Here is a 27,549-nt window from a genome sequence, read left to right as displayed (position 1 = left end):
CTGTATAAACACTTATGTAGTCTATCATAAGTGCTAACTATCTCAGTGTGCACTGTTGCTCTCCATTCATTAATTTTTGATCACATTTTCTAGAGGTATCTAGTTGCATTCATTTTTAAAAGAACACAAGTCACTTTCTTTGAGATCTTCTGGAGCCATCCCCTCTAAGATTTTTACCTCCCTGTCCCCATGCAATTTGTTTTTAAAGATTTTATTTATTTTAGAAAGAGAGAGAGCACACATGGGGGAGGAGTAGAGGGAGAGGGAGAGGGAGAGCAAGAATCTCAAGCAGATGCCCCACTGAGCTTGATCTCATGACCCTGAGATCATGAGCCAAGCCAGAATCAAGAGTTGGACACTCAGCCAACTGAGACACTCAGACCCCCTGCCATACAATTACTGTATCCAGCTTCCTTTCTTCACTTTTTCTCCTTAATACACATCATCATCCAGCACACTATGTGTTTTATTTATTTGGTCACTTTGTTTATTGTCTGTCTCCCAAGTAGAATGTAATTTTCATATGAGCAGAGATTTTTATCCATTTAGATCTCCACTGAATCCCTAGTACCTGTAACAGTCAATAAATGTTCATTGAATGAATGAGCCAAAATTGATCTTAATTGTGTTGGTCTTTATCATTGCTTTGTTTTCTATTCATTAATTCCTGCTCTTTATTAGTTATCCTTTCTACTCCTTGTGTAATATTAACTCACTGAAATTTGTTGAGGTTTTCCATATAGCCTACAAAACATAGAAATTTTTGTAAATGTGCCATTTGTGTTTGTGGTATTACAGATATGATAGATTCTTTCATCACTTTACTCTCCTTGACCTGGGCTGGGGTGTATGAGTCTCCTTAGTTACAACTTTTGAACTTCAAACCCTGTGAACACTTCCATTAACTCATAGATTTGCCTTCCTAACATCATGGTCATTACGTTGCAACCATCAAAATCCATTTGCTTTAATAAAAACAATACTGTTTTTGCAACATACACAAAAGAAAGTTAAACTACAGTTGAATATTACTCATCCGACTATGTATACCGACACTATTAAATACTACTCCGAAGTGTCAGACTTAAATTCAGGAAAAAGTTGTCTTAATATTTTTCAGAAAAGGATGTGGAATATCTACATCAGTTTTCCATACTATATCAGTTGGAAAAATTCTGGTAAACCTTATTTCCTCTACTCCATAAAAGCAGGGAACTGAAAAGATTTTTTAAATTGGCTCTTCCTATATGCACACTGTACTTTAACTTTTTAAAAGTTTATTTTAAACAAAGGCCATTGTCTATGTTAAAAAGATTATTCTTTTCTGGGAGAAAGATACTGTTATCCCAAAATGGGAATTTTTAACCTTAAAGAACATTTCCTTCAACTTGAAAAATATTTTTGTCAATGTAAGAGTTAAAATGAAATGTCAAAAGAATTAAACATTGAAATGTCACCAGCATCTCGTGACCTACAATGTGGATATTTGAATATATATGTCATGTATATATATGTGTGTGTGTGTGTATGTGTATATATATATATATATATATATATATATATATACACATATATATATATATATGTAACATATATATATGTAATTTCCAAGATATTATAGACAAGCCTCAACCCACACTAAAAGATACCTTATAAAAATGTTCCTTTATATGCCAGGCTTTGGAACTTGAACACTGGTCCTCAAATAGTGTTAAAGGAAAAGAATGAAATCCTAGGCGATCCCCATTCCTAATGATTTATTAAAATATCAAATCACTAGGAGTACAGTATAATATCACTTAATCACTGATAAAATAATGTCGCCCCCCTGAAAAAAGTCATGCTTAGGGTTCTAGCTTAGGATGTCAGACACCCATCCTGCTAGTCAATAAAGAGACAGAGACTCCCCTTCGCCTGCCCCCCTCAGCCTCAAGCTGCCAGTGAGGGGCTGCTGAAAACAGTTACAGGATCAGTTTGCTTGGGAGGTTGGGCACATTGCCGATAAAATGAATTAATGTGAAAGCACTAGACTGAAAATAGTAATAAAGACCAGGAGAAGGGCAACATTGCCTCGTGATTGGAATCTTTCCTCTGGTCTTTTGCCCTTTGTTGCATCTTGGTTTTCAATGCCTGCTCTGAAGCCAGAGCTTTCTCTTTGAACAGACTGCTGCACTATACTTGGATCAGATGCTTTCCGGGCCTATACTAGTTCTTTGAACCGTAATTCTCTTCCCATGAGTCCACTTCTACCAGCTTGTTTTTGTGAGCCCTTGAGTGCCAGATTTGCGAGAATCAGATTGCATCCAATTCCTGATGCCCTTGATTCTTGGATCTATCCAAATGAGAGCAGCTAGTCCATAGTTTAGTCAAGGCACTGAAATATTTTTGTCTTGTTCAACTTTGAATGAAAATTTCTTAACTACGGACCACATCAAAACTGGGAGCGAAGCAGGGATTTCTAGATTCTTCTAATACCAGTGTCCAGTACAGAATAGCTGTTACATCAGTTGACAATGTGCTAGCTACTAGTAATAGAAAATCTGACTGCAGTTGCTTTCACAAATAGGGGTTTGTTTTTCTCAGATAAGCAGTCCAGGGGTGGCATCTGTTGCTGTTGGTTCAGCTGCTCAGCTCTGCCACTGGGATTCCAGGCTTTTCCTCCTCCACTTTCCAGAGCATATTAGAATTTTATCCTCATATTTAACCATGTTCACAAATGGTCACCCCAAAGACCGGGTGTCACAAGGCAACATCGTTGTCCCAACACCCTCAGCTCCCTCCTGATATGTTGCCACAATCTCTAGCCCATCTCTCTGGTCCCACTCTGCCACTACCCCAAATCCATTTTCAATGTAATGGCCAAGGTGATCTTTTTGAAAATAAAAATAGATTGTAATTTCTTTCCCTTACTTAAAACACTCCTATGTTCCTCAGTGATTTAGAGAAAACTCCAAACTTTTGCCCTTGGACTGCAGGGTTCTAGGGATCCCGCCACTGCCCCCTTGTACCCCATCTGCTGCCATTCAACCGCTCCATCATCATTCTTGACCACACCATGTTCTTGGTGTGCTTCAGAAGTACACTGCTTAGTCTAACCTTAGGCCCTTCGCACTTTGTATGTCCTTTGCATGGAATGTTTTGCTGTTGCTTTTTATCTGTGTCTCAGCTCAAAGGCCACATATTCAATGAAACCTTCCCTGACCATCCACAATAAATAGCCATATCCTCTGCCCCCCACCTCCCCCCTTCCCAGGCATTCTCTTTTTCTTTTATACCTTGGCTACTCAGCAGCTCCCACTCTGGACTGCATATGTGAATCACCTGGAAAACTTCTTAAAAATACAATATTCAGCCCTTATTCCATAGATTCAAATTTAATTGGTCTGGGATGGGCCCCAAGCTCTGGTATTACCTTAAAGCTCCCCACATGATTCTGTTATGCAGCTAATATTGAGAACTACTGGAATACATGGGTAAAGGTAGGAAATCATGAACAATAATTTTGGATAATCCTATAACACTGACTTCTTTTTTCTTGATATGATTTAACTTGATAAGGAGTCATTAAGATGATATTCATTCTCAGCATATATTCCCTGCAGCATCTAGTGGGTATTTGTGTTAAATCAAAACTTATAGTAAAGAATTACTTTCTTAGAAGAAAATGATCCAAATGAGAAAACAGTGTTTGCTGTGTGTCTGTGTGTTTGTGTGTGTTCCCAGAGAGAACATAGTTTCTCAGTTTAGCTCACCCTCTGCACCCCCTCTTCTGACTGCGTGGGAGTTGTCAGTTTTAGGGAGAGGGACTGTGGAGGCAGGGACCTCAGGGGGCGCTCAGCAAGCCTGGAGCTGGCCCGATTGGTCTGTGAGAGGGAAGGCATGGGTCAGAGGCTGACAGATGGTCTTTCTGCCACATGGACTGCAGGCAGATGGCTCTGACAGTTTGGACAAGGCCACAACTTTGGGTCGCTAAGGCAGAGCTCTGAAAAGATGCTTGAAGAAGCTTCTGATGACATCCCTCCCTCTTGCCCTGAGCAGACATTGAGCTTAAAGATGCACAGGAGGCGGGGAGGAGGAGGAGAAGCAGGAGGACCAGGAGAATGAGGAAGAGAGAGAGACTGCAACCCTTCCCCTAACTGGCTACCTCCATGTTGCAGAAAGCCCTGGGGGCAAGCTGAGCCCACAGGCGTGGAGACAGAAAGTATAGTGGTTAAGTGCATAGGGCTGTCCCCATGCACAGCTGCCCTGGGTTCCAGCTCTGCTGCTCACTGTATGCATAACCTTCAGAGGTTATCCCAACATGTTTTAATTCTAGTTTCCACTCAATAATTGAGTCTAACTCAAAGCATTGTTTTATGGAGGCAACATTTGTCAAATACTCAGGATAGGGCATGGCCCACTAAATACTCCTGCCAAGTAGGCTCTGCCTTGGGTGCCCCAAGGCTTAAAAGAAAATAAACGCAAACTGTGTTCTTAGTGTTAACACATCTGACATTTTTTTTCCTTCTGTTGTATAGCACCAGCCTTCTCTTTTCCTACTATATGTTTTTAATTTACCAATCAGATCCATGTTTACTGAAAGCAAAGAGGTGAAGTGTATCAAGAAGGGAGCTCCATGAGGAGGGGGAAGCCAATCTCATTTCTACCTCTTCTTAGCAGGAAGCCCAGGCACCTTCCTTAATCCTCTGTAACAACTGTTTCCATCCCGCAGGATTTCCTTGCTTCCGGTCTTCTCTGTCAAGGCCCCGGTGAAGGTTTTTATGAGTCTCCCACTTTGGTCTGTAGACATTTGGGGATGGCCCCTGCAGTAAGCACGCCTGTCCTGTTTTCCCCATGCACCAGATTTTGCAAAGCCTCCTGGCGCAGAACTACAGTAGACGTTTAATTAACATAAAACGCTCTATAACACCATTAAGACAGCTAGATTGGGAAGCTGGCAATTCCCCAACCCCATGCAGCCAAGTTCCCAGACACAGGTATGTCCTTCAGCTTGCTCACGGTGGTTAAAGTTGAGGGCGTCTTTCCCTTCCAGATCTATCACCTCTGAAGCTCCCCCACCAACATTTTCTGTTGTACCCATTTGGGGTAGAAGTGAGGGTCACTGCTGCACTCCCTTCTCCCACCTGTGTTTTGGGACTCCCAATCTCCTTTGTGGTCATGGGGTCACCGTAGTGACATGCTGAATAACTTCTGAAAAACCCCAGCTCCAGTTCAGAACAGCTGGGAACATCAGAGTCCCATCATCTTCCCTTGCTTATGCCAATTTGCCTTCTTCAAAGCTTACTCCCAAGTCCCCACTCTTCAGCTTTCACCCATAATGTCACCAGAGCCTGATGCCCCCTTGGAGGCTTTTATCTCTCACCTAACTTTATGCCACACCTTATTCTCCAATTATTAGGGTCATTCTCATTTTAACTCCTGTTACATGTGGGGGGGGGAAGGAATTTGTCCAGTTGCTCCACAATATGTGATTGAGCACTTGCTGTATGTCCAGCAACTAAAAGCATAGGGCCAAATGAGGTGTGTCCCTTGTCACTGAAAGATATGTGTGGACTGATGGGTAGACCCACACATACATCTTACTTTAATGCAATGCAAGAACAAAATGCTCCAGAAGAAGAAACCAAGAACTAACTATTGCACCAGGTAGGAGTGACGTAGAGAATCAGACAAGGACAAAGGATTTGTTTTAGCCAAGTTTCCATGATGGCCACCCCAAGCCTTCTGCTGTGCTCCATGTACAGGTCTCAGGTTTTACAAACACATCCAGTGGAATGACCAGGGGTGTCAAAAAAGGCTGTCAGAAGACGTCCCTCTGTGTCCTGGCATACATCTGAGATTTTAGCATTTGAGATTTTTTTTTTAAATTGACATCATTGAGGAAGCCAACACTTCTTTAAGAAGGAGCACATCAAGCCTAGAAGATGTTGCCATTTTGAATTAATTGGGCCTACTTTTCTTGTTTTGTTCCTCTCTGGTTGTCCTTTACTCCTAGGAGAGAGCAACAACATGTGAGGTTCCCTTAGGGTTAGACCTTCACTTGGGCAAATTTCCTCTTCTCCTTAATGTAGCCAAGAAAATTGTATGATTTTTCTAGAAGTTACTTTATCAGGAATCCAGTGACTGGGATAGGGGTGGGAGTGGTGGGTAAGGGAGGAAACAGCAGATGGAAGCACAAAGCCCAAACCAGAAATAGTAGCATTTACAAAGACAGTCTGATGTGGTAGGGCTGTGGTGGTTTTGAATGTTAGGAGGCCTGGACTCAGGTCTGAGTGTGACTACTTAGTGGCTTGCAGCTGACTCTAAGCTTTAACTTTCTCCCCTGTACTGTCTACCTTTCAGGTTTATTTTGCATGTCAAATTCTACACTGTTACGTGATTGGACACAGTGTGGTTGGATAGGCACCGCTGATTTCGCACGGATCCTATTCAAGGTGTGGTCCACGAACCAATAGCATCAGCTGGGGGCTTGTGAGAAATGCAGGCATTTGGGCCCCACCCCCAACCTAATGACTCAGAATCTGTATTTTAACAAGATCCCAAGTGGTTCATTTTTCAAACAATAGAGTTTGAAAAGTCCTGGTCTAGATGCTAGTTCTCAAATGTAGTTGCACATTAGAATCACTTAGGGAACTTTAAAAATGCTGAAGGTCGAAGTGTCTTTCTCAGAGATCTTCATGTAATTGGTATGGGGGTCAGCCTGGCCCTAGAGGTTTCTAAAAACTCCCCAAGGTGATTTTAACATGAAACAGTTTTTGAGGACCACTGTTCTCAACCAAGGCTTCTCAAACCGTCTCTGGGAAATGATTATTTTGCTTATAAATTTCCAGTCCATCTGGTTGTAAAATTAGAAAGCATTACCAGCTGTGGATATAGCAGCAAAGTCAAATTGGTATAAAGGTGAATAATGATCACTCTCAATTTGTTCCTCCACTTGTCACAAACTTCTAACAAAGAGTTCGCAGACCAACAACAGTCTTTGGGCCACACTTGAACTGAGTTGCACTGCAGTCCAGGCCACCCTTCACCCCAACTAGGAAGCCAATCAGACCCTACCTCATCCCCACTGGCTCCCTTCTTCTAGGTCAGAAGTTAAGTAGGCTCTATTTTACTGAACACACACTTATATAACACCTATCCGATAGGTAATATTCTAAATGTTTTCTAAGTGTTTACTAATACCAGTATTAAATTAACTTATCATTACCCCTTTCTTCTTTATGGAAGCAGAAATGGAGACACCAAACAGTTAAGTTACTTGTCCAAAGTCACAGAGTTGGTATGTGGCAGAGGCAGGATTCTGAACCAAGATCATCTGGCTCTTAATCACTAGGCTGCCTTACCCACAGGTGCTTGTGGGAGAAAAGGACTAGTCTCCCACATATGCTACATCTTTTTTTAAAAGATTTATTTATTTATTCATTTATTTGAGGGAGGGGGAGGGTCAGAGGGAGAGCAAGAAAGAGTCTTAAGCAGACTCTGAGCTGAGCATGGAGCCCAACACAGGGCTCGATCCCACAACCCTGAGATCACAACCAAGCCAAAGCTAGGAGTCATTTATTCAGCTGACTGTGCCACCCAGGTGTCCCTGCTACATCTCTTTTACCCCTAAATGTCTCAGTCCAATCCCTCCATCTCTATCCCTTAGTCCTCTTCTCATCTGCCTCTATCCCACCAGGCTCTCCTGCACCATTGCAATAATCTCATCTCTCCCTTCTAATCATCCCCTGAAACTTTATCAGTGTGATCTTTTTTTTTTTTTTAAGATTTTATTTATTTATTTATTTATTTGACAGAGAGTTCACAGTAGACAGAGGCAGGCAGAGATAGAGGGGGAAGCAGGTTCCCTGCTGAGCAGAGAGCCCGATGCGGGACTCGATCCCAGGACCCCGAGATCATGACCTGATCCGAAGGCAGTGGCTTAACCCACTGAGCCACCCAGGCGCCCTCAGTGTGATCTTTTCAAGTAGCAAAGCCAAGGAGCTTCTAAATCCTTTAATGGTTCTTAATCCTTAACAGAATAGCAGCCACTCTCAACTACCTTTATTGTCCCTTCTCTTTCCCTCCAGCCATCCAGGACCAACCACACCTGCCATGGACTTTGCCTCAGCCACTCTTGCACACGATCCTTTGTGCATGCGGCTTCCTGCATGAAGGAGGTCCTCTGTTGAAAGTGAAGCTTCAGCTCAAGTTCCGTCTCCCTCACAGAGTCTTTCCTGAACACCTCTACTGAAATCACATCCACTGGCTTCTCATTCCTGCTTCAGCTTCTCCTAGAGCATTTGCAATATGTATCTGGGTCCTCGTTTCTGTGTTAGATTCCCTCTTGACTCTGAGCTCCTTGAAGCAGTGACTATGTTTTAATCAGCTTCGTGTTCTTAAAACTACCACAAACCCAGGATCATAGCAATTACTCACTATTTATTTGGAATGAATGAGTGAGTGAATGAATGCAAATAGACCATTATATCACTTTAGAGACACAGTAGATGCCTCCTTGTTCCTTTCTTCCCTTCCTCAACCCACACCCTTGCACACCCTGCCACCCACTGCCTTTGAACGGGATATCTGTGTGTCCTCTTTTGGCTTTGCCAAAGCTGTTCAGACTGTCAGGGTAGGGAATGTGCCCCTTTGTCCTAAGAGTGTCAGCTGTTGGGCAGCCAGCACCAACAGTGGTCTAGCTTCTTCTTATCACTCCCTTGCTCTGTGTGCCCTGAAGAGAATATTAAATGTGTACACAGAGTACATGCTAAAATATTCATGAATATATTCAGAAGGTTTTTGCTTAAGCCCCCTTTGTCTGAAAATAGAGCAGAAGAGACAAATAGGCAAATGTGACACACAAAAGCTTAGGGAGAAATATTTAAGCAATTAGTTGCAATTGACCACTTTGCATTAGGCTATCTAAAAAAGACCAGTCTTAAAACATACCTGGCCATCAAAGGGGACCTATCCCTCCATTATTGGAAGAATATGCTTTTTTAATGCATGTCTTCTTTCTGTCCTCATGACCCTATGGTCTGTCACAATATTGTTCTTCCTTTCTCCCCAACTTTTTAACATCTGCTCCATTTCTTGAGGCAGGCTGTAAGTGAACATGGAGAATTGGGTCAATCTGGATGACTTTGCCTCAGCCTGCCTGGAGTTATGCATGGGTGGACCATGGAGCGACACTGGGGCAGGCACCCGGGTGGTGATCGTGGCTGGTGACCACAGCTAAGGCAGTCTTAGACAGAAGCAAGAATGGGAAGCCTCACTGGAATGTGGGGTAGGGGACTCTCTGTCCTTATGGACCTCACACTTGTGTCCTCCATCTGACTGGCTTACACAGAGAGACCCAGTTCCTTCACCTAAACCTTGTCAATCAGCCTTGTCCATTGGCATGTCCCACACTCTGATCTATAATGTTAATCCCTTTTACCATTTATTTCCTTCCATTTCTCCTTCCTTTCTTCCTCCCATCCTTCTTTCCCTTCCTTCCTTCTTTCATTTTTTCCTACCTTCTGCTGGTCCTCTTTTCCTCCCTCTGAAAGATCATCTTCCTATTACTACCAAACCTGGAACAGTAGATATTTAGTAAAGTACTATTTTAACCTTTACTACATGGTTTGGAAGTTAAGCTTCAGTGAGGAGTCTCAAAGCCCACCGTCCACTAAGATACAGCTTCTTTTTGGCGCTAATGTGGTGACACTTATATAAAAAGATGTCCATGCTAACATAAGACTCAGGCTTTGGGAAACACCCTGGTGTCAGACTTAGACTGAGTGAGTGGTCAGCATGTGAGAGAAAGGCCAAACTCTGGGAGTGGGGAAGTAAGTGGGGTTTTTTTGTTTTGTTTTGTTTTGTTTTGTTTTGTTTCCCAAAAAGCATGAACTTTTTCTCCATGTCTCATCCTGAAAAGACAGTGCCAGGGTGGGAAATGAGAACTTGAGAGACAGGACTTTGGCTGAAGTAAAAGAAGACCACAAATGTCCCCTTTGCCTAGCACAGGGGTTGGCTCAGCCCTTAGGCCTAAGACCATTTCTGCAATGGGGGGTGATTCTCCTCTGGCCTGTGGAGGCAAGCAATAGACCCCATGAGAAGTCTCAATGGCTGTGATACAGTATATCTGTTTTCCTTATCTTTTGTTCAATTTTACCTTGAGCTACTATTTGTCTCTGTTGTATGGGGAGCTAGGGAGAGACCAGCATCCACACCTGTGGGAAAGGAGTATAGAGGGAATGGGTCCTCTCCCTAAGGCCAGGGATGGGGCGTGGAAGCAGCTCCATCATACCCAGGCAGGCCCTGGTCTCAGCAGGGCCATGGGAAGCCAGTTGGTGGGTGCAAGGTGTCATACCAGGGAGTCCAGATAAAGAATTTAAATGCTTACATCCTGAGCAATAAGAGGTGGGGGCCTGGACAGACTCTTCAGTACAGCTGAGGGCCTTTGAGGGTGCTGACTTCCAGCCCAGTGTCACCAGGGGCTGTGCCTCCATCATTTGTGGCCAATGTCGATTGGAACTTGGGTAACAATAGCTCCATCTTAAAGGAAGACAGAACCTGGTCCACTGAATGAAACCAGGGCTTTTTGGTTAGGCAAGGCAGGGTTGGAATTCCAGGCCCACTACCTGAACTTAAACTCCAATATTTTAATAATGATTTCTACAATTTATGAAGTGCCATTGAGAGCCAGTACATTACCAGTGACAATAGGGATTAGTAAGTGAGTCTGCTTGGAACTCACAAAAACAAAAGCAAAGCAAAAGAACCACAGTGCCTTGTGTGTATGGTTAGATGATATAGATGTTCTTGAATGTTAGGTTCTTTCCCTTATATCCAGGTGTTTTATCAGCATTTTCATTTGGCTGTGGGAGCTTGCACGGCTACTGGTACCCTGGCACTTTCATTCCCATTCTGTTCTTGTACCTTGCGTGAATAAGACTCTCAGGATAGGAAGTGGGAGAGAGTGGGGAAGAATGATTATTGGGAAAGGATATAATTGTTCCTGGGTCTCTAGTAAAATCACATGATAGTGGGCAAAACTCCATTGTAATTCTTAATGATTCTGAAAAAGATATTTATCCAAGTAAGGATGAAGACCACTGTGGAAACTTGATCTAGACCTGAGATTTAGGGTTCCAACTTCCCTTTAAGAACAGAGACTGCAAGCCTTCTCCATATATTCAGTTATTTATCATTCTTCCCTTGGCCTATGAAGTTCCAGGTCATATGCTGCCCGATACCATGTTCTGACACTGAGGCCATTTTATTCAAAGGAATTGTGTTGCAGGACCAAATGTGATGGCCAGTCCTAACAATTTTGTTAGGTGCTGAGCTTAATAAAGGTTTTGTTCCACTAAAATCCTTTGAAGGAAAGAGTGCAGTAAACTATACATGAATAAAATGGGGTGTTTGGCGTTAAAGGGAAAAAAGATAATTGGAAATTTTTGGCCTTGCACATTGATTACCATACTGATGTCAAGTCCTCTGATTACGGTAGAGGGGAAAGCATGGATTCTATAGTGGGGAAGACTCAAATTTGAATCCCAGCTCTGCCCCTATCAGTGATGTGACCCTGGGTCACTTCCTTTTCTTTCTGGATATCTGCATCTTAACACATAAAAAACAAAACAGAATGACTCCATCTATCATGCCTGAGATATGATCTGGAAAAGGATTTTATAAACCAGAACACAAGGAGGCATTTTAGAACACAGAGAATGTTCATTGAGGGTTGGGCTTGCCCTGTGAACTGATGTGTGGAGAAGGGGCACATGAGGAGGGACCCCAGAACTGTGATATCCGCAGGGTCCTCAGATGATTCCTTCAGTGTTTTCAACTGGAAGTGAATGCCCTGGCTTCTAAGCTCCAGGTTTTGCTAAGTCATTTAGAAGTTACATGCCTGCCAGGGAGGTGCCAGAGGAATGTAACTTGCTACACTGCTCTTGTGAGTGTGAACTACACTTCTCAGGTACGACAGGGCTGGCAGGACTATTATAATATTTGGTGTGATGCTGCCTTCTATTATCACCACCTTATCCTCTCCTCTTTTCCCAAGCTGTGAGAATGGGAGAGGTGCTATATGGTTCATATGACTGGGCTGTATTTGAAGGCTTGGAGAAAAGATATATACATGCATTGTACATCAATAAATTGCTCTTTATGCCCTCAGAGTCCTTTATACAGAATTTGGTGGTAGTGGGACCACCTGCAATTTACCACCAGAAACTGGAATATGTATTTGTTTGGGATTTTATTTTCTCACCTCAAGATGAGTACTGTGTCTTTTGTCTTCAATAGCTATTCAATACGTGTTGAGTAAGTTATTTCTTAGTTCAACTTAGCCAGTTCGCAACTCAGACAGCTATTCAGATGCTTAAGAATTGAACCAACCATTATAGAAAATCTCCAGAAGGTATTAGCAATGATGAGTATGGTGGTGAATATCAACAGAAGGCCTAAAACCGGTGGTTCTTGTCCCTATCAGCACATTGGAATCTTCTGGGGAATGTTTAGGCTTCATTCCCAGAGTTTCTGGTTTAGTTGGTCTAGAAAGGACTCTACACCTTGACATCTCCAGTGACCCACTGATACTGAGGCTTGATTTTACTTCCAGTAGAGGATCTCGACTTTGACTCTATGTTACCATCACCTGGGAAACTTTAAAAAGTATTAATGGTCAGGGTTTGACTCTCAGGGATTCTGATTTGATTGGGCTCTTATGGCCTGGGCGTCAGGACTTCCTAAAGCTCTGTACATAGTTCATGGAGCCAAGGTTGAGAAACAATGACTTAAAGGGAGAAGCAGCTCTGTCTTTTTCTGACAAAATTACAACTTGCATTTAAAATAGCCAAATTTAAATAAGAAGATATAGAGGACTACCATGACATTGTTCCTTATTCACTGTTCACTGAAGTACATTTACAGAAAACATTTTAAAAAGTCAAATACCTCAACCTTTTTTGCATAAATCCTAGCTGTGAATATAACCTGAGACTTGAATAAATTGCCTCTTTCTTAAATGTTGGTTCAGACTCCAGCTGAGATGACTCATGACGTTTAGGCCAGTTTGTTGTCAAAAGTTTCTGGGAATTTATTCTCAACCTCCTGCCCTCTTTCTCTCACCTCAGCCATAAAGAGACTACTGCCCTCTCACCATATGGATTTATTGTGCTATTCAAATGCACCATTTACCTTGATTTTCTGTCTGAGCAATAGTTAGGAAAATCACCTACTCCTCTGACTTCCCAGTGTTCCCATAATCTGCACAGTCCAAAGAGACAGTTGCCAACCATATACATCATGGTGTCACCTTTCAAGTTCAACCCCAAATCCTGTCTGGATTTCATTTGGGATGCATTGAATATATATATCAATATAGGAGAGAATTAATATATTTGCTGTGTTAAGTGTTCCAATCTATGAAAACCATATGCTTCTTTATTTAGATACTTATTTTTCAGTGTCATTCAATAAAGTTTTATAATCTTTTCTGAATGATCTTGAACATTTTTCATGATGTATATCCTTAAGTTGTTGAGGCATTAATTGTATCTTTTAAAATTTTATTTGTTGTTAGTATGTGATTTTGGTATATTGATTTTTTTTAAATCTGGCAAACTTACTATACTCTCTTATGAATTCAGATAAATTATCTGTGGATTTTTTTGGATTTTCCAAATGCAGAATCACATAATCTGCAACAACAACAAAAAAAGTTTTATTTCTTCTTCACCAATAACTGTGCTGTTATTTCTTTTTCTTCTCTTATTCTGTTAGCTAAGATCTCTGATGTCCAATGAAAATGTTAAATGAAAGTGGTCATGCAGACATCTTTATACCCACCCCACACCTTAAAGGGAAAATGTTTACGTGTTATACATGGTATGTTCTATAGATTTCTTTTTAAGATTTTATTTATTTGAGAGAGAGAGTGCACACACAAATTGGGGAGGGCACAGGCAGAGGGAGAAGCCGACTCCTCACTGAGCAGGGAGCCCAAAGCAAGGCTCAGTCCCCGGACCCTGAGATCATGACCTGAGCTGAAGGCAGATGCTTTACCGACTGAGCCACCAAGTGCTCCTGTACTGTAGATTTCTGTTTAATTTGTACACATCTTTTATCAGTTAAATTCCTTTCTTTTTCTGATGTGATAAGCTGCATTTTATTCTTAATTTTTCATCTTTCCCTGTGTCCATGCTTTTTGTCATGTGACATTGCAGTTCTTCCACTTGAAATGGCATCTGTTTTCCCAACCCCATTGGTAAGTGGGCTTGGCAATGACCATGACCAACAGAATGTTGATTAAAATGACTGTGCTGGTTCTATGCCTACGCCTTAAGGGCTATCCTATATTTCCACTCACACTTTTGTTGCTTCTGCTATGATTGCAAGAAAAATACATCCCTGATAGCCCATACTAACCTCCAAATATGGACAGACTTGAACCTAACCTAAAATTAGAATCCAAGCCCAGAGAAATCCAGGGTAGATCAGCCAACCACCAACTGACCTGGCATTGTATTACATTGCATTACTGTGTCATTAGCTCACCCTTGCATCTAATCTGCTAATAACCTTTTTAATCATGAATGAATTTTAAATTATATCAAATGTTGTCACCTCCTCTATTGAGATGAGCATTTTCTTCCTTTAATCTGTTAATATGATGATTACATTAATTTAATTTGTTTTCTTGATGTAAGTCAGTCTTCTTGCCTTTGTAGAATAAATCCTGCTTGGTCAATGATGTATTCTAGTTTTTATAAATTGCTTTATTTGGTTGGTTAATTTTGTTTAGGACTTTTGCCTCGATGTTTTTGAGTGAGATTCCTTGCCATTTTCTTTTTTTGAATTGTCTTGTCAAGCTGGGTAGCAAGGTTGTTGTAGTCTTATACAATGAAAAATGGGGATCACTCCCTCTTTTTCTGTTCTTTGGAAGAGACCATGTAAAACTGATACTTATTTTTTCTTGAATATTTTTAGAACTTGCCAATGAAGAAACTAGACATAAGATTTTCTTTTTGGGAAATTTTTTTTTACTACTACTTTACTTTTATTTGTGTCTCTGGAAATAGATTTTATGCTTATTCTCAAATCAGTGTTAATATTATGTATTTCTGGGAATTGGCCTATTTTATGAAAATTATTAATAATATCTACTATTATTTACTGTTTACAGTGATTATTATGTACTCCGTTTCATTCTAGATAATGGTAATTTGTGCCTTCTCTCTTTCAGTAAAATATTGATCAATGTCACCAGTTTTAAAGTTTTTTAAATGACCATCTTTTTAAAGAATTAACTTTTGGCTTTGTTGATATTCTCATTGTTCTTTCTAAGTTTTATTAATTTCTATTCATCTTCTTATTTCTCTCCTTCTACTATAGCTTCATAATTTCAATACTTTTAAATCAGTTGAGAATTGTTTTGTGGTTCAAAATAGAGTAAGCTCTTAATATTCTACCTGTCTTTAAGGAATGCACGTTATGCAGTAGTTGGGTGTTGTTTTCTCTATTTGTCAATTAGATCAAGTCTGTCAATCATGTCATTTGAATCTCCTATATCTTTACCAGTAATTTTGTTTTTGCTTTTACCGTAAGTTACTTTTACAGGGATTGTGAATTTTTCCCTTTCTCCTGGTAGTTTTGTCAATTTTTGCCTCACATAGGCACATACAAATTTCACATTGTTATATCTCCCTGGTCAATGGAATCTTTATCATTATGAAAATTCCCTCTTTATCTTCAGCATTTTTTTCTTTTGACTTTAGGTTCATTTGGTCGGATGTTAATATAGTCAGAGCAGCTGTCTTACAGTTGGAATTTGCTTAGTCTATCATTTTCTACCCTTTTACTTTTAACCATTCATTAGTTATGTGGTATAGATGGATGTATATGTTGTTAGCTTTTTAAAACCCATTCAGACATGTTTATCTTTTATTTGGAACATTTTTCCACTTGTATTTCATGCAGTTGCCAATGTATAGGTATATTTACCATCATATTTTGTACTTTGTTTGACTCTTCCATTAGTTATCTTATTCAAGTTTTCTCTACTACCATTTTGGAATTTATATTCTATGTATCTGTTTTAATGGCCACCTGGGATATTACAGTGTATTTATGTAATCTCTTGGAAGCTAAAATTAATACCCATATCTTTCCCCAAGACAAGAAAAGAAACTTAGAAAAGTTAAACTTCCTACCTACCCACTCCCCAACTTATATGCTATTGCTGTAGTGTATTCTAATTCAACAGTTTTCAAAAGCCCCTAGGAAATATAGTAGTTATATAGTGCTAGGCATTATAACAAGTGTATCCTGGAATCTTGGTGATTGCACCATGAAAGTTTATTTCATACTCAAGTTCCAGTCCAATGGGGACTGCTTCTGATGGGGCATCCTTCCACGGAGTTATTCAGGGATCTGGGTTCCTTCCATTCTGTGGCTCCACCCTCCTTTTAGTTTTTGGACCACTCTCCATTAAGCCACCAAATGGGGTAAGAGACTTTGGGAGAAGGTACAGTGATTTCCTTACCACTTTATTCCAGAAGTTACCCATATCACTTTTGCTCAAACACAAATGGCCAGAATGTAGCCACGTGCCCGTACCTCATTGCCCTTAACTCGGGTTCCTCCCGATGAAATGGGGAGAACAATGGTAACTCCCTGACAGCATTTTGTGAGCCTGCAGATCAGCATAATGGATGAGTATCTAGTTAGGTGCTCACAGTGTGGCAGGTACGTGTTAATTGCATCATCTTGTGTAATCTTCACTGTGATTTGCAGTGGATGAGCTAATTCATCTCCACCTTCAGAGGAAGCAATCCAGGCTTCAAGTGGGGGACTCTCCTGTCTGGAAAGTGGCCTGTAGCTACTTCTCTCCCATGCTAGTCTCCTTACAGCAGGAGAATCCTTCAAGGCTGAGTACTCCCGGGAGGCTCTTCTGACTCCCCCAGGACTTACGTATTTTCTCCTTTTTTCACATCTCAGCCACACCATTTGTATTTGCATGAGCCATCTTTCATGGTTTTCTACTGGTTCCATGTGAATTAATGTTTTCCCAATTAAGTGATAACTTCCTTGATGGAATGTACCATGTCTTACACTTAATTTATTACCTCCAAAACTGAAAGCACAGAAACACTACACACAGCAGAGTCTTAATGCCTATTGTCAATAATGCCTAAGACTCTTTTTATTTTAATCCTTTACAATTCTTAACACAGTACTGCGCACATAAATGTTACCAGATAAATTGTGTTGATTGACAAATAAGTCTTTCTTTATGGGCAGGATTGTAAATGTGGTGGCAAATAGAATGCACTAGAAGCCACTAACTAATTATATGATTTTGGATTTTAATTCCCTGGGCTTCACCTTTCTAATCTGTAAAAATCAGATATCTGAACTCCATATTATAAGCTTAACTCTAAAATTCCATAATTCTGTGGAGTTTGCGGATGACAGAGTTACTAAGTTTGTACATGATTAATTAATTGAATACTCACAACAAACCTATGTGGCAAATAATTATTATCCCTTCTTTATCGATAGAGAAACCAGGGCCCAGAGAAGCTGGATAACTCGCCTGAGGTCACACAGTCACTAAGTGGAAGAATTGAGATTCATTCCTGAATCCCCTAGAAAGAAAGCACGCATTCTCCCTACTTCACCACTCGGCCTCTTGAAAAACCTCTGCCTTAGCAGTAATGGAAGATTTTTATCAAATTTCCTTTAACTGCTTTTCCTCCAAATGGACTGTCTCAAGCTTAACTATGTCAGAGAAAATCCTAAGGCTATTAGATCAGTAATCAGTCTCTGGAAGCCCCTCCTTACAAGGTGCATGTTTGGCTCACTTTAATTTGTCATTCGTTAGGCCTGGAGGAATGGAAGGAGAGACATCTTTGACTTTGCAGGAGCCAGAAGAGCAAAGTTATTACCCGAACTCAACATAAGCACTTGGGTTTCGTTTGGGTTTGAGATTTTGGCAAAGGTTCAGAGCTTTCCATTTCCTGTGAAGCCATTGCCCATTCCTGTCAGGAGATCAGTAAATTTTGAAAGAGATTCCAAAGCTGACAGATGAGTCACAGACGTCCGGACTCCATACGGCCTTGCTTGCACAAATGAAATGACCAGTTAAGGCTTCTTTGTGTAGCATGAACATTTGCGATCAAACACGATATACGACTGGGTTTTTAATGCCAGTGGGATTAGAGGACAGAAAATTGTAAAAGGGACACTTAAAGGAGTGTCCAGAGGATCTCCTAATCTCAGGACATTGGTCTGAATGTATCTTAAGATACTGTTAAGCGCCATAGAATCATCAAGGTGTGTCAGGGACAGCACAGAGCAGTGGGTAAGACTGTGCAGTCTGGAATAGGCTGGCCTGGGGTTGACTGCTAACTTTGCCACATATTCCTGAACTTGGCAAGTTTCCTAACTTCTCAGAGCCTCAGCTTTCTCATCTACAAAATAGGGGTGCTATCAGTGGAAAGGGCTATTGTGCAAATAAAAAGAAATAATGTAGATGAAGAAATTAGCACAATCCCCAGCAAGCCCCATAATCTATAAGTTGGTTTTTTTAGCATTAAAATATCAGGTGTGCAAAGCATTTGAAACCGTGTGGTTCACTTATCCTTTTGGAGAACCGAGGAGACCCAGGCCCAGACGGATGAATAAACAGCCATTTCACTTAACCAGTGATGCAGACGTCAGGGGAGAACCTATGTTTCTTGACATAGGGGATCTGGGTTCCTTCCATATTTCCCTATTTCTTGACTGAGCCAGCTGGAGAAAGCTTCCAGCTTCTCTTCTTGACCAGTTCATCTGGTCCAGGATGATGGTGAGAAAAGCAGGACAGCCCTGAGTGTCTGTGAGTGTTCAGAGGTCTCGAGCAGGCTGGGCCAGGTCAGACTCTGAGCTTATTAGACTCTATGGGACTTTAGCTTACGACTTCATACTGTTCATTTGTCATTGTTTGATCCATGTAGAAAGCTAGGCTGTAAAAAGTCTCAGAGGGCACTTTGGGAGAGAGGACGTCTCTTTCTGGTCAGGCGCTGGCCTCTAGCTGTCTGGCTAGGACCTTCAGATCCCTGACATTTTCAACCTGGGACAGAGCTGAAAGGCAGGTTGCATTTATAATGGGAGAAATTGGCTTCCATTGTCAAAACTTCACAGAAAACTGGAGGCTTTCTTAAGGTTTCCTCAAAAGAGCAGAGAAAATGCCATTGGAATCCAAATTCTGGAATAATAATAATGAAGAAATTTTACATGTTGGATTTGTTTTTCAGACTTTCTCCTTATAGTCTGGGGTATCAGCTGAGTAGATGTTCATGGCTGGAAGTACTAGCTCTTTGCCATCAAGTTTGATTATAAAGAAGGGTCCCATTGATAGCCATAAAGTAATTCTGTTGTCTCATGAAAGGCCTCTCATGCCAGGACCCCTTTCATCTTACACTCAGTGTCCAGGATGCCAAATAACTATGAGAACAGCACTACACAGTTTATAAAATTCCATCAGTCAAAACATTTTCCCCATGAAATAGAAGAAATGCAGTGATGATCTACATTACAACTTCTCTTTTATATTAGATTTATGTTTTTATTGGTTTTTATATTCCTGTGTATATATGTTTGTACCACAATTTTCACTTTAAATTGATGCATTATTTATTCAGTAAATATGTATTGAAGACTTACTATATGCCAGGCACTCTTCTATTCATTTTATTGCTATCTTTGTTTTATAGATAATCATGACCCTAAAATTTCTTCCACACCATTAATTGACAGAGAAATTGAGAGAGAATATTAAACTCATTTTAAACAAATTTGGTAGAAGTCAAGTCTCTGCTGAAAGCTAATATTTCCATTTATCAAGATACATTCCTTCAAGTGATAAGTGTGGAGGCCGAGAAAAACAAGGCTGTACCCACCTCGAGTCTAGCCCTGACATAAGTGCAGCCATCTTGATGTTCCAGATTATCACAAAATATTTCTTGAGTTCTGACCTACTCAAGTTAGCACTTTTAAAGTCCCTCTCTCCTTTAATGATTGATTTAAACTCCTGGACTGGAAAAAGGTTTTTTTGTCAAATAGCAAAAAAACTTATTTGAGCTTCATTTTCTTTTTGTTACACTAATCATGTTTTGCTATTTTCACTGTCATAACTTCCACAGATGGTCCTTTCCACTTGGGAAGATCACCTGAGCATTCTCCCCTGGACTCAGCTGCCTCTGTCTTTCATAACTCCCCTACACATTCCCCAACTGACCAGTGTTGACCCGAGTAGGTAGGGACAACTCTACGCCCCTATTCAGCCGGAAGAAGTTACAGAAGATGAGACCTTCCACCTTCAACAACCTTAAAGATTTAAGGGTCAAAATTGTTCAGGGGGAAATGTGGAGGCCGAGAAAATTAAGGCCATCCCACCTCAAGTTTAGCTGATGTGGGAAACAGAGGCAGAAGAAAATCATTAAAATTCCTTACCTACTGACAAGCCCTTGAAACAGACAGAGTGGCTCTCCCCTGGAGACTTAACTGCCCTCACCTTGAGGTTTTGCTAAGGACAATTCTAGCCTGACTGACCCCCTATCCCAACAGGCCCAACCAGGATCCTGTAAGTCTACTTTAACAATTCCTTTAGGAAACTTTATCTCTAAACCTCCAAGATAGTGTCAAGAATCATTCCAAGCATATGGTCCACTGATATACATCTGAAGGGTCTCACCAGAAGATTTTTATTACTGGGAATAAATAACCTTTCTCCTAACAATAGTTAGCCCCTCAAGGTCCTGGAGACCTTGCTTCCAACATTCCTTAGAGACTTACATCATCCATAATCCCCTTTGTCCTCACCCACCACCGAGTCCACCCCTACTCTGCCTTTAAAAACTCTGACTGTAATCTGGTTCGGGGTCCAAGTCCCTACTCCGCTGCTGCCTCGGGTACACTTGGGCCCAAGCTTAAGCTTGTCAAATAAACCCTCGTGTGATTGCATCGGTGCTTGGCTCCTTGGTGGTCTCTCAGAAGTGAAAACTCGGGCATAACAATAAGACTATGTCTAAAGCACATGTTCTCTCATAAAGAGAAATTTTTTAAAAATCTGTTTGTCCAAGTGGCCTACGAGATTTCTAATGATTAGTCAAAATTAAGGTATTCAGGTCATGATACTGTAATTTTTCCAAAGGAAATTGCTTCTCCGGATATCTGAGGCTTCTGTGAATTCATTTCTTGGTTTTAATGGGACTTGATCAACTACATGAAATGTAAATGGTTCTTCTTTAATGCAACCATGACCTATATACTGAAATATGTAGCAGCTACTAAACAAACATAAAGCAAAATAAACAAACAAAAACCTAAAACAAAAAAAGTGTAAGACTTCTGTGCTCAATTAAACTTAAGTTTTTTTTAAAAAACAAAACTATTAAACATTCTTGACCTTAAAAAAACACTGTGGAATAAAAGATAAAAGATACTGGTTTATGTGCTTTTAAAAAATATATTAGTAGTCATTAATGTTTATTGAGCATTTACTATATGCCCAGCAGTGTGTGGAGTTCCTTGCATTCACTACTTCATTTAATCCTCACTAATCACAATGAAATAGATACTACTCTTATTCCTTTTTAGCAGATGAAGAAGGTTTGAAGTAGAGAATTATCTTTTTTTTTTTTTTATTTGTCAGAGAGGGAGGGAGAGAGAGCAAGCACAGGCAGACAGAATGGCAGGCAGAGACAGAGGGAGAAGCAGGCTCCCCGCCAAGCAAGGAGCCTGATGTAGGACTCGATCCCAGGACGCTGGGATCATGACCTGAGCCGAAGGCAGCTGCTTAACCAACTGAGCCACCCAGGCGTCCCAAGAAGTAGAGAATTATCTTGCCCAGAGTCATGGAGCTTATCAAATGATAGAGTCAGGCAGTGTGTCTCCTGAGCTTGCCCTCCTTAGAAGCAGCGAAATAGGGCAGAGGAACATGGACCTTGGGAATAGAGTCTTCCTGGGGCTAGAATCTTGACTCTATCACTTACAGGCTGTGTCACCTTGGGCCACACTATATATTCAGCATTGCTATGTTGCAGACTGCTTGGCTGGTAGACAACACTATATTGATTAGGAATTATGCCAACTGAGTCACTGTGTGTTGCTGCATATAAGATACCTGTATTGACTCATCAATAAGGCCAGGGCTGTTCTGGTAAATGTTGAATCACAGGCCTTGCAAAGGAAGAGATCTGCCTGACTGGTAGTGTTTGCTGATTTCAGTGGTGTAAATACTAACCACATGGCTGATTTCAATGTGCTGTAACTGAATACTGAGTTGCAAAGATGTGCACACAGTCAACTCTTCCAAGTTGACCTAGCTGGCTCTAGCCCACCACCAAGTAAGACTCTTTCTCATATTCAACACCAAGTAAGTATCTTGGTGCATACTTCGGGTCTTGAGAGTGAGTGTTCTCCCTCCCTCTCATTGGCCATTGGTCAAGTCACCCCGTGATTATGATAAAATTTACTTATATTCCCACTAGGATATTTATCACATCATTACTCAAAATAGCAAAAATCTTAGACACAATTTAGTCATACAAAGTATATGGGATTAGGAAGCCCTATATAGTGCAATGTGGAAATGCATCAAACATTCATCTGAGTGTTGTCAAATTTAGATCTATGTATAAAGTAAAGTTATATTTCTTTTGCAATTGAAGGACATAGTGCCATGGATACATGTACAGTTGGGTGGGCACGTGAAATAGGAAAAGAAAGGTACAACAGTTTAGATGTAGGAGGAGTAGCATCGTGCCACACTGATGCCAAAAAAAGACTTAGTGTTTACTATAAGATAGGAAAACTTGGTCTCTTGGCAGTACAAAAGAATGTTGTAATAGCAACTGGTATTGTTACTCAGGTAGTTACACAGTGATGAGGTCTGACCAACTACCTTCATCAATAATGCAAAGTTCTTAGCACAGTGCCTAGTACATAGTAAGTGTTTGACAAACATTGGCTGTCATTATTAATGTAATAAACTACAGCATCCCATATGATCTAATGGTTCTGAGATTTTTATAGAAGATATATTGACATGAAAAGATACTCATAATGTATTTTAAAATAAAAAAATTTATTCTATTTTTATAAAATATATATGCTCAATTTTAGTGATAGAAAAATATCTGAAACATCTGGAGTGATTCTTTATGGATGGCATGATATTGGGTGATTTAAATTTCCTTGTTGTATTTGTGAAGCTATCCAAGTTTTTCTACAATGAGTATGTACAATTTTTGTTATTCAAAACAATTTATTTAAATTAAATAAAAACACTTTTATATAAATATTTTTTTCCTTGTTTCCCTAGAAAAGTCATGACCTGCTTATGTGGTTCAATACTGGAAAGCTAGCAAGTCTTGTCTTTGTTAATTTTGTTGAATAGTAGGTTGGTTAATAACTAGACAGAGGGCCTGAATAATATTTTAAGCCTTGCACTGCCCCCTGAACCTGCATGATTAAAAACCAAGCAGGCCAAGAGAATGGGAAATAAAGCTAGAAAAAAAATAAGAAACACATAAAGAGTTACCTCATATCATTTTTCCATTTTTTAAAATTTTTATACCACATCTTTATATTTAAATTGGATTTCATTAGACCACATATAATTGCTCTTTTATCCAGTATAGCAATCTCTTTCATTTGGAATGGATAGAGCACTTACATTTAATAAAATTATTAGTATGTTTAGGTATAAATATATTATCCTGCTATTTCCTTTCTATATGTCTTATCTGTTCTTTGTTCCTTTTTACTTTGCCTACCTTATTTTGGACTGAGTTGTTTAATAATCTATTTTGTTTCCACTATTGGCTATTGGCTATAGCTTTTTTTCTGTTTTTTATTTTAGTGGTTGCTCTAGGATTTACAATAAACATTTTAACTTAGCAATCTAATTTATTCTTCATTGTAACTGGAAGCAAACACCTCATCACTTTTGTAGCATAGGTGGTATAAGTCAGCTAAAATTATGAGTAAGACATGGCAATTAAAAATACAGTCATGAATATCATATAGATTATGTACCTACTTTTCATTGTAGGAGTATCTGTAGTGTCTGTGAATAGATTTTATGCACAACTTAATATCTTTTCTCCTTTTCCTCTTGCACCAGGGTTCTAGAGAAGCAGCACAATGTAATAGAAAGAGGATGTGCTTTGGAATTCAGATATCTAAGGTTAGATACTCTGTGTTACCACTTTCTGTTTTGTGACTTTAGATAAATTACTTAAAATCCTGAACCTCATTTATTAAAAGGGCATAATAATATTTATTCTTCAGAAACTTAAGAAAATAAAATGGTATTATGCATGTAAACATTTGGAAATAGAGAACACATGCTTAGTGAATAACAGTAGTTTCCAATTAGCAAGGTATGTATAGCCTCATTTAGTAATTTTTAAATAGTTTCTTTTTATCAAACTTATTTTGGTGGCATAATGAATTTTTATTTCTCTGAGGTTCAGCCCTACCAGCGCCCCCCCAAAAAGGTCCGACTTTAAATCATGGCTCTCACATGCTCTTACCCAATATGAAGTTGGGTAAATGATAGCTTTTCAAATTTTTACTTCTTCTCCATGATATGGAGATTATTTTGTCATAACTTCTTTCAAAAAGCAATTGTTAGAATGAGTAGAATTTCCTTTTGTAAATAATTCTATCACCAATAGTATGTCATTATCCAAATGTAAGGTATTATTAAGAATACTTTTAATAGGGATGCCTGGGTGGCTCAGTCAGTTAAGCTGCTGCCTTCGGCTCAGGTCGTGATCCCATGATCTTGGGATCGAGTCCCACGTTGGGTTCCTTGCTCAGCGGGGAGCCTGCTTCTCTCTCTCCCTCTGCCTGCCGCTCTGCCTGCTTGTGTTCTCTCTCTTTCTATCTGTCAAACAAGTAAATAAAATATTTTTTTAAAAAAAGAATACTTTTAATAAAGATGATAAGGATAATAAATACTGGAGTTTGTTACCATGAATTTATCCAAAACATATGACATGGATTCTTCTCCCAATGAACTTGCAGTCTATGGTGCAAGTCTATGGCCTTATGGTGGGAACTAGGGCCAGACAGGGACACCAAAGGCTGGCTTGAATTTATCCATGAGGAATCTAAACATTTTTCTGTAAGTTAAATATATTGGGAAGGGAGTAGGCTGGAGGGCATTGGGTATTTAAGAGGAAAGTGATCTTAAATTTAGACCCAATATTCAGGCTCTATATTTGCTATTCTGTCAAACTAACATCTAGCAACCTACAAACACACTCTTGTAAATGTAGTACTTTGTCAAGAATATTGCAAAAGAATTTTATATATCCCTATCTGGAGTAGTCAAATAGTTTCAAACTAAGTATGCATATTGTATATAATAAGACAAGAGAATATTAGGCAGAAAACAGTATGACTCTAAGCAATATTTGTTCCACCTCATGGAAACATTACATAAGGGCCACACACTCTTTCGAGTTAGAATATGAAACCTGAGGAAATTTTCAAGGCTCTTTCCATAAACAATCATCTCTAGAAACCCATTACTTCAGGACAGGATTTGAGCCTGATTTAAAAGACAATCTGCAGGTTTTCTTTTCTACCTTTTCCTTTCCACAGCTTTTTTGTCCAATTCTTTATTGACTAGTTTTTTCTTCATAAGGGAAAATGTGGGCAGCAAAGTTTCACAGGTGAAATAAAAGTTATTTTTAGCCGTTTTTTTTTTATAAGCTACTGGGGAAAATTGCATTTCATTTACCATATGTCATAATGGCTCTAGATAGAATGGAAAACGGTTAGACCTGAGCTACTGGAAGATCCAGGCCAGTAATATAGATTTTGTCAATTCAAAAAACTCAAGGATGGTACTCACGAGAATAAATTATTTTACTTAGGCTATAACTAGTTCAGTTAACTTGACAGGCTTTGATTCCATTGACATTCAATTCGGTTTTTAAAAAACACTCAGGCTGGCTGATGGAATTAACTAGTTATTTGACTAAATTGACTTGCAGTGTGAAATGACTAGTCAGTTTAATCAAAATGTTCTAACTGGTTGTGCATGCAGGTGTAAAAGTGGACATTTCAACACTCTCTCCTGGATATTCTTTATTCAACAAAATGACAAATGTAAAGAGTTTTGTAAAATATAATATGAATAGGAGATTATGTAAAATGGGCCAGAAAGCCAGCAGTTTTTGCCCTGGGATTAGCAGTGAGCAATGTCACTCACAGAGTTTGGCTCCTCTTACTATAATTTCCCAGATTCCTACCTAAACTCACATCCCATCCTGGGCCTTCCTTATTCTCCCCTGTGATATTTCTATTCATTCTCTGGACAGCCAAAATGTTTTGAGGATCTGCTTTGTTCTTTACACACCTTTATACTTTACTCTTGATGCATACAAAGACTACATTTTCTAATTAAGGGGGGAAAAGCAGGAGATCAGTTCTAACAATGGACCAAAGCATTTTCTGCCTGGGATGTGTGTACTTGCCAAATTATGTGTCACAGGAAGAAAGGCAAGAAGGAGGGACGGCAGAAGGGAGGAAAGGAGGGGCTAAGGAAGGAAGGAAGGAAAATTTCATTGAATACTAGAAAAAAATATATTAAGTAGAGTCAACAAAAAATAAGTAGGTAATTAAACCAGATTAATGTATGGAACCAACTACCTTCTAACTCTAAGAACCTCTTGGTCTTTAAAACAAAATCATTCCTTAGCATAATTCTTCCTTTTTGCCAACATTTTATTAAGATGCAGTGGTGCTTCTTAAAGAAAAGGACAGATTTTTAAGATACAGGATGTTTTCAATAGCATGCAAGACTCTGGAAATTGGAGTTCTGAGTGCTGAGCCTGAATGTTACTGTCTTTTGGGAAATGGGTTCAGTAGATAAGTCCTCCTTATTGTGGAGAAAGAAAAGTTTAACAGTTTGAACACTTCTTAGCAATGAAACCTCACTCTGAAGAGCCTTTGAGGTGAGTGAAATGAATCAGAAACATATGGATTACATTTTGCTTCAAGTGCCTCAGGGCTCAGAGTGTTTGGCTAAGTACATTTTAGGTTTTTCCCATTACAGAATTGAAAAAAATACTATTGCCTGAAGCACTTTCCCAAGCCCAACTTGTACTAGGATTCAGCTGAAGGAACGTCCTGCCCCTCTCCCATTAGAAATGCAAATGAGCCCAAAGCATCAGTTTTTTCAGAAAGCTCTCAGGGAAAGCATGCTTGATCTGGAGGAGGCATCTGCATAGATGGCATTATTTATGAGGAAAAAATGGGGGTGAGGGTGAGGAGAAGGAGAAGGAAGAGGAAAAGAAAAGGGAAAATTAAAAAAAAAAAAAAAAAAGACCTCAGATCTTCCCAAAGAGGAGTGAATAGTACTTTTGCTAAATTGGATATAAAGATATATGTTTCCTCCCTACTGCAAAGGCAATAATGGTTTTGGTAGTAGATTTCAGTTGATTAACCCTAGGATTCAAATAATAAAGATTATACTAATGCCAGATATCTATTTTATATGGATAATCT

This window comes from Enhydra lutris, unplaced genomic scaffold (assembly GCF_002288905.1).
Source record: "Enhydra lutris kenyoni isolate GAN:26980312 unplaced genomic scaffold, ASM228890v2 scaffoldscaffold31, whole genome shotgun sequence".
NCBI lineage: Eukaryota > Metazoa > Chordata > Mammalia > Carnivora > Mustelidae > Enhydra > Enhydra lutris.
Note: the sequence above shows the minus strand (reverse complement) of the source record.